This window comes from Bactrocera neohumeralis, unplaced genomic scaffold (assembly GCF_024586455.1).
Source record: "Bactrocera neohumeralis isolate Rockhampton unplaced genomic scaffold, APGP_CSIRO_Bneo_wtdbg2-racon-allhic-juicebox.fasta_v2 ctg4834, whole genome shotgun sequence".
Classification (NCBI taxonomy): Eukaryota; Metazoa; Arthropoda; class Insecta; order Diptera; family Tephritidae; genus Bactrocera; species Bactrocera neohumeralis.
The window spans coordinates 1-9,000 of NW_026091815.1; the positions used below are offsets into that span (position 1 = coordinate 1).

The 9,000-nt window shown below is 33.9% G+C and overlaps 2 long non-coding RNA genes across 2 annotated transcripts; one reads left to right on the plus strand and one right to left on the minus strand.

Annotated features, from left to right (window-relative positions):
• Window positions 1-1,611: 1,611 nt before the first annotated feature.
• LOC126767232 (uncharacterized) lies at window positions 1,612-2,205 on the plus strand. Its single transcript, XR_007669038.1, has 3 exons — window positions 1,612-1,720; window positions 1,971-2,060; window positions 2,123-2,205. It is a non-coding gene; the product is annotated as an uncharacterized LOC126767232 (long non-coding RNA).
• A 1,021-nt stretch (window positions 2,206-3,226) lies between these two features.
• Window positions 3,227-7,491, minus strand: LOC126767231 (uncharacterized). Its single transcript, XR_007669037.1, has 3 exons — window positions 5,897-7,491; window positions 3,767-3,937; window positions 3,227-3,674 (listed from the first exon to the last, which is right to left on the minus strand). It is a non-coding gene; the product is annotated as an uncharacterized LOC126767231 (long non-coding RNA).
• Between the last annotated feature and the right edge of the window lie 1,509 nt (window positions 7,492-9,000).

A 9,000-nucleotide genomic window follows, 5' to 3' on the forward strand; every position in this document is an offset into this window, starting at 1 on the left:
AGATGAAATAATTCGGACGGCACTTAAGCAGGGACACTTCTCTGCAAATAAGACACAGTTAGCAATAAAAAGACATTTTTATTCCTCAGTTAGGCCAAAAGTAATTAGAATTGTAAAGAGTTGTATCGAATGCATCATGACAGATTCAAAGATAGGAAGGAAAGATGGTTTATTAAATCCAATACCTAAGGAAGATCAGCCATTTAGCACTTTTCACTTAGATAATGTCGGTCCCATGGAACAAACAAAGAAGGCGTATAACTATATTCTTGTTGCGGTAGATGCTTTTTCAAAGTTTGTGTGGTTGTACCCGGTTAAAAACACTGGAGCCGAGGCAGTCGTTGATCGACTCGAGAAACAAGCCGCTGTTTTCGGTAATCCACGGCGTATTATAACTGATAGAGGTGCTGCGTTCACGGGAAATCTCTTTAAAGATTATTGTACTAGGAAAGGTATAGAGCATTTGGTAATAGCTACAGGTATTCCTCGGGGCAATGGACAAGTTGAACGAATGCACCAAATTGTAGTACCGATGATTTCTAAGATGTGCCGAGAAGAGCCTGGGAATTTGTATAGACACGTAAATAGGGCACAACAAATTATTAACAATACACCAACGCGTAGTACCAAGTTTTCTCCTTTTAAAATGTTAACTGGCATAGAGATGAGAATTTCGGGTACGACAGAAGTAAATGAGTTGATAGAAAACGCCGCCTTGAATGAATTAGATTCAGACCGACAAGTGACGAGGGATCAGGCCAAACAAAATATTGCATTGATACAAAAGGAAAACAAACAAAATTTTAACAGCAAAAGGAAGGAATCAACAAAGTACAGAATGGACGAATTAGTCGCCATTAAGCGAACTCAGTATGGGAGCGGGCTTAGGTTAAGGCCTAAATATTTTGGTCCATATAAGATTTCGAAGGTTTTAGGACGCGATAGGTATGAGGTCGAGAAGGTAGGCGAGGGTGAGGGTCCTGGTTACACGACCACCATCGCCGAATTCATGAAGAGGTGGAGACCTTCGTTCGGGGCGAACGAATAGGTCAGGAAGGCCAAATGTGGGATTGTAACCATGACCTGCGCACGCATGCAACTCTAAACGTACACCCTGACTGAACAGACTCAACGAATAATGACCTGACCTGCGCACGCATGCAACCCTAAACATACACCCTGAATGAACGAACTCAACGAATAGCAATGAGCGCCGACAGCGACTGTTTAAAAGACTTTACTTGATTTTGAAACTCCATACTGTGCGGACGCATTGGTCACCAAACCAATTTTGTACTGAGTATTTAAATCTACGTTTTTCAACAAGTGTATTAATAAATCCTTTTTTATATAATAAAACAAAATAAAGCGTTTCATTTTTAAAAGAACAAATCCCCACATGTATGCATACGAGGGTGCTCCTTTTTTTTGAATTTTATTTTTAGCCTCATCTAGGAAAAAATAATATTGTAATTACAAAATAATTTCTGAATTTAGAGGAATAATTCGTGTGTGGAAAGAATAATATAAATTCAAAGAAAAGAAGCACTCAAACATATACATACGTAGAATTTATTTTTTTTTTTGTTAATTTGAATTAAACCAAAAATTTATTTTCAATCGTTTTCAGAACCGCAAAACCACCAAATATGAATGCAGAATTTCAAAAGGCATGTAGGGTACGCCAAAAAATTAAGAAAATTTAAAATAAACGAGAAAGGTACAATACAAAATTATCGATGTGTATGTATGCATACGAGGGTGCTCCTTTTTTTTGAATTCTATTTTTAGCCTCATCTAGGAAAAAGTATTATTGTAATTACAAAATCATTTCTGAATTTAGAGGAATAATTCGTGTGTGGAGGGAAAAATATAAATTCAAAGAAAAGAAGCATCAAACATATATGTATATAGAAATTTTTTTTTGTTGATTTAAATTAAACCAAAAGTCTATTTTCAATCATTTTCAGAACCGCAAAACCACCAAATACGAATGCAGAATTTCAAAAGGCATATAGGGAACGCCAAAAAATTAAGAAAATTGAAAGTAAACGAGAAAGGTACAATACAAAATTATCATTTTATCATTTGAAACATTACGTTTGTACAGATCACTTTTTAGATATGTTAAAGTATTAATCATCGATGAAATAAGCATGATTAGTGCAGAGCTATTAGGCAAAATTGACATGCTTTTTAAACAGAATACCGGAAGAGGTAAAGCTGACATTGGTGGCATAGATGTGATTTTAATTGGGGATTAACGACAAGCACCACCAGTAAGGGCAACAGCCATATATAAGCCAGTTAAAACAAATATTTTTGGACCTTATTTGTGGAGAACATTAAAATTTTATCAACTGACTGAAGTAGTGAGACAGACTAATGTTCAATTTTCGAATATTCTAACTAAGATAGGCAACGGAGATCCATTGGATGAGGATGAATTTCAAATTATTGAATCCAGATTTTTTACCAAAGAAGATGCCGAAAGATTGTGTCCTCATGGAGTTCGTTTGTTTCATGAAAACGTTCGTGTTGACGCTTACAACAATTATGTTTTGCAAAAATTTGAAGAAAAAATAATTTCGACAGCTGACGATGTGATCACTGGTCAAAAAAGTCGTGAACAAGAGACTAATTGTCGTCAGAAACTGCATAAAAAGAATCTCAATGAAGTTGGTGGGTTACCGTATCAAATTACTTTTGTTATATCTATGTATTACCTTATTACCACTAACATCGATGTAACTGATGGCTTATGTAAAATCAGAACCACTAAGAACATTTCTTTTAGAAAAATTTAAATTACTTATAAATAACAATCCAAAAGAATCGACAACGAGATACGGTACTACTATTGATGCTGTTTTTTCGAGCTATTTGCATAAAATAGAATCACAAACATATGTATCATACTTTAGTTACCACAAGCCAATAATTTCAGCAATAGAATTCAATGACGAAACTGATTAATATGTATTACTTATAATAATAATATTAATAATAAACCTTTTTTGTAATTTGCAATTATTTCTATCTTTTTGTAATTTGCAATTATTTCTATTTTTCCTATGTAATTTTATGGTGTCAAACAAAAATAAAGAGATATATTTTTTTGTTATTTTAGTGTTTTATTTAGATATAATTTGAATTATTTTTTTATTTTACGTAATTCATTATTTCTTAAAATACTAAATTTTCTTAATACTTATCTGTACTTTTTTTGTTTTATTTCCCACTTATTATTTGTTATTTTATTATGTTTATTGTTTGTAAACAGTTTATGATTTTTTATGTTTTGATTTGCACTTTCGGCGTTATTGGCTAACGCTTGCACTTAATGCACTTTTTTAATATTTGTTTATTTTGTTTTATTTTTATTTTTGTTTTTTTTCGAAAGTTTCTACGGAGCGCTTGAAAACACGTCCGTGTAGATTGAAAGCTCGAACGAACGGAATTTTCGAATAGAATCTGGAATAAAATTGTTCTAGAGCGATTTATTTTCTTTCAAATTGGACTACAATTCACTCAGTCTTAACTCTATTGTATTCTTCAACAGAATACACCAATCCACCACCAATTTAGAAATTTGTTCAATGCTACGGGAAACGCTGGATTGGCTCATCAATGAAAAATATCAATTTCCAACGCAACACTGGTAGGAGCCATTGCTTAATAAATAAAGAAAATATATATGAAATAAAATAGAGGAATATGATTGCATGAAAGCATACTGTTCCTTTAAAGATAAAATTTAACTCACCCGAAGTTCAAACAGAATCGAGGTTTGCTGTTGATCATATGGCTTCAGTTGGTGGATGAGGTCCCAGCACAAAGATTTTGGAAGTCGGAAAACTTCCCAAACGTAGTTTGCTGATATAAAAAGGGATCTTATTTGTTACACGAAATAGCCAGATTGTGCTTACGGGTGTAGCTAGAAGATAAGCACTTTGGTATCCATTATTGCAAAAATACAACTAAATTAAAAATTTCTTGTTCAGTAACAACTATCAGAATATTACCATCACATATGTAAACAAAAGTTCCTGTACCCTGCCAACGGCTGTGTGATGTTTTTTTTTTTAAGTAAAAAAATATTCAATTGACTTTTACATGAATTTTGAACAGATGCTTATTATTTAAACTAGCTTTTTACCCGCGGCTTTGCCCGCAGTGGAGCCATTAAATAAGTATGAGAGATAAAAATGATAACTTAAGTTTATTGCTTGGCTGAGATCAAAATTTTTAAAAATTACTACAGACAATGAAGTTTCAACACCTTAAAATATGCGTATTGAAATGCAACAACAAATGTTAAAATATATTTCACCGTAACAAAAATAAATAATTCTGAATTCTAACAATTTAAAAAAATAAAATACAATGTATTAATCTAGGATATTTTTGTAGACAATGTTATAAGTTTTCCCGTCGGGTGCAAATATGTGTAAATTCTGGGCATTAGATACACGTGAACAGGCTACATAAAGTTGACCATGAGAGAAGCATGGGTTTTTAAATGCACTCCTGCTACCTGTAATGTTTGTCCTTGTCCTTGTTTATAGTAACAGCAAAGCTAAGCTTGACGGGAAACTGAACCCTTTTAAATAGGAATGGAAGGTCAGTGGGAATAATTGGTATCCGAGATATTATAACACTATTTCCCTTACCGACACGTGTTAAAATAGTAGAACCAAGTATGTTCTATCCCAATTTTGCTATCCGAAGCTTTCTTCCATTACATAGCCGAGGAGCATCTAGATTTTTCATAAGCATTACTGGTACATTTATTTTCAATTAAAGTTTATGTGACGGTACACCCGATAGTTCAAGTGAATTTAAAAACTCCACAGGATATGAAGTACTTAGTTCCGTATCTTTAATTGTATCCATTGAAAAATATTCCTTCATTTCTCCTTGAACCTCGTTTAAAATGTCAGTGTTGATCCCATTAACAATTTCATTTCTTTGTGCTAATATTGCTCTTGCACACAACCACTGATCACTACACAAATTTTTTTGCAATTCCGGGAAAACATTAGTAATGAGATCCACATCACTTTCTACTAAATTACAAAATTCTCTTGACAGTAATATATAGCCTTCAACGTCAACATCTAAACAACTATGTTGTCTTCTCAGCTTTGCGTGAGCCGAAGTTTCTTGATTTCGTGAAACTTTTGCGGCACGGTTCCGCGATCAAATTTTGTATATACCAGATCTTCCGAGGCATTTTCTAAGAAAAGCAGAGTAATAATTAACATCAGCGAGTAAGATCTATGATAATAAAGTGACTGCTAACCACAAATATTTCTGATTACCTCAAAAATTTGAATAGTTTTATACTGCATGTAACGACAGAAGAAAATAACAATAAATATAGAAAAATTAGAAACATTTGAAACTATGTATGTATATTCAATTGAATTAGATATTGTCGTCACCGCCGGTATACAGTTAGACGGTATTACAGTATTCATGGTTGAAACTTCATTACTGTAATGCTAGATGGCGTTGAAGTAGCTAAATTTGACGATTTTTTGAAAAAAAAATTTTATCTTTCTTATTTTTTTTTTTAATATAAGGTACCCTATTTTACTTCTAATACCTTCAGGAGTATATGTACAAAGTTTCATGATGATCGGTTAAGTAGTTTTTGCGTGAAAGCGTAACAAAAAAACTTACATTCGCATTTATAACATTAATATAATTGTTGCGACTTTTATCACAAAATGATAAAAAGTAGCATTCTGATGTTCCAAGCAATCTCCTCACCAATTGTCACCCAAATCGATTCAGCCGTTTTTAAGTCATAAATATATAAATATACTAACCAAATTACACAATCGACGGTGGTTTTGCAAAAGCACCGCCTGCAAGATTAGAGGAATACCTGTTCAAATACGTCATTCCGCACTGTGGTTCGGACGTTATGTCGGCATGTAACGAAATATAGTTTAATTTTTATACTCTTGCATCCAGTTGCTGCAGAATATAACAGTTTTGTTCTCCTAACGGTTGTACGTCTCACCTAAAACTAAGCGAGATAGATATAGGGTTATGTATATATAATGATCAGGACGACGAGAAAAGTTGAAATCCGATTGACTGTCTGTCTGTCCGTCCGTCCGTGCAATCTGTAAATTGAGTAAAAATTGAGACATCTCGATGAAACTTAGTTTGTGGGTTCCTTAGAATACAAAGAAAATTCGAGTTTGTAGATGGGTGTAATCGGACCACTTACACGTTCACTAATCGCCCTTAACCGAAAACATATAAAGTGTCATAACTAAGCACAAAATTAAGATACTATAAAGCTTTAATTTGGTACAGAGGATCACAGTAGCAATGGGCACTTGTGGACAAAAATTTAAAAAGAAAAATGGGGGTGGCCACGCTCTCTAACAAGTATAAATCTGATAAGAACTTCTACCAACAGTATACAAATGGATGAAATCGGGGGATAACCCTCCTACTTTCCATATATACAATTCTAAATTCCACTTGATTCGTTCCGTTTCCAGTACACAAATCAAGAAGCAATTATTATAAATGGATAAAACTTTGCACGAATAATGTCTTTAGTATGTGCCACCTTGTGACCAAAAATTGTTTAAACCCAACAAAACCTGTTCAAGCTCCTAGGTACTAAATATTTAGATCCGTATACTTGGCTTTTGATCGAAAATCTCGGTCAATGTGTGATATATATAACTAAAATTAAGGGATAATTCTTTTCTTATAATTGTATGTCTATATGTCAAAAATAAGTTGAATCGGACCAATTTACTTAATATAAAATTTTCGAACTTCGGGATGACTTTGTAACGCATATGTACATATAAGTTAACACATTAGTCTGCTAGTCTGCCCACTGTAGCGTTCTTAGAGCTAGTCCACACCAGCCAGTTAGCGTGGGAATAGTCCGCGTCAGCATTTTCTCATCTACTGGCAAATTCTTCGCTACTCCAATATCAACGCGGTAGCAGCGATTCACCTGTTGTCTAAACGACAACAACAACAGCAGGTGCAGCTAGACAACAACAAAAGTATCAGGTGCAGTAACAGCAGAATTGCCGAAATTGTGCCAAGCATAGGGAATCAGACAGGGCTCACATTTTTTTGTTTTAGTCTTAAGCGAGACTTTAAGAAGAGCACATAGTGCTTAGTAAAGATTATTAAATTGTAAAAGTTAAAATTTAATGTTTATTTCGTGGACAACAGCACGTAGGACTGGAGAAACAAATTGCTTAATAAAAATTATTAAATTGTGAAAGTTAAAGTTTAAAATTTATTTCCTGGACAACAGCCAGTAGGACTGGAGAAATAATTGGCGCCCAACACGGAAAGGACCGAAATAAAGAATAATTAGGACTACTGGAGAATTAGCGAAACTACTCCAAGATAAATTTCCAGCATGATTTATAATATTATCAAAGTTATTTTACCACTTTTGCGTAGTCAGGGATCCGACAGCAAAATTATTAATTTTACAAAATCCAACTATATACCAGTTATTGACGGAATCGTAGCAGTTTAGGACATATATGACTACTTAACGCATCGAAAAAATTTGACGAATTACCTCATCGTCTTGCGGGAAACAGAAAATATATTTCACGTTTTTCCCCAATCACATATGACTAAAGTTCTTCAGGAGGACATTAACCAAATTTATCGATTGATTGACATAGTGAAAATTCACCATAGACAAGCGCGAAGCACAAACACGATTGGCACTGCGCTAAAATACATAGCCGGAACTCCAGGGGGGTTACTCTGTAAGGCGTTGTGCAAGTGAAAACGCTCGTTTATGAAAAAAAGCAACTCTGTAAGGCGACAAGCGCATTGGGAATTGCGTTTTGCGATTTTATTTTTTCCCCTTCGCAATGGCAGCACTCTATATTGCGTAAACGAGTGTTAAATCTGTGCGTTTAAGAATTTTTATATTCGGTATCAAACTGGCAAGCGCAACGGACTAAAAATGTAAGTTTATAAGGCATATTTGTAGTTTTAATTAAAAAAAAAATTATTTGACAAGGAACATTCTAAAAATAAACAAACAAACCCAACACAATTCGAAATTTTAATTAATTATATGGAAACACATTCGGAACTTTCCAAAGGACAACTGAAAACTGTGAACGTGAAAAATGCTGCAAATAATTTATGGAAAGAGTTGGTATGTGACCTTAATGTTGCGGGGCCACCATCGCGCGATGTTTTAAAATGGAAAAAGGTAAAAAAGATGAATTATAAATGATTTTTGAAGCACATATTACTTAATTATTTAAAGGTTTGGTCGGATTATAAAACCCATTTGAAAGCAAAAATGCGGCGGAACAAACTAAGTATCTCTGGAACTGGGGTGGTGGTCCCCCAACTCATTGCTCCTTAACACCGTTGGAGGAGCAAGTTAGTGAGCTTCTGGCAATGGAAATATCCGCCAGTGGAATAAGCGGCACCTTAGAATTTGGTGCAGCAAAGTTAATGCAACCAAGTGGGTCAGACATCACAACCGACGAATTCCGACATAATGAACCAACGCCAGTGGATGAAATGCCACATTGTTCACGTCAAAGAGTCGCTCCGCAGAAGAAAGAGAGCCTTTTAAATAAGCAGGTGGATAACCAAATCGCTTATCACAAAGGTTCATTAAAAGTGTTGTCTAAAATTAATGAAAACTAAAGGTGATTTCAAAATGTATGAAAAAAAACATAAAATGGGTAAAAGAAAATATAAATTGGCTGTTGAAAAATTCGAACACAAAAAAAGGATTGATTTGGACAAAACGAAACTAAAATTTGCAACATTAGAACTAAAAAAGCAAATGCTAGAAATTGAACGGCCCGACCAATAAAAAAGTTGTATTTTAGTTATTGACATTGAAGTCTGTTACTTTATTTTTTAATACTTGCTGATAATTATTTATTTATTATATTAATAGTTTAAATGAATTGTTTTGATTTAAAAACGTATTTTGTGTTGATGTGATAG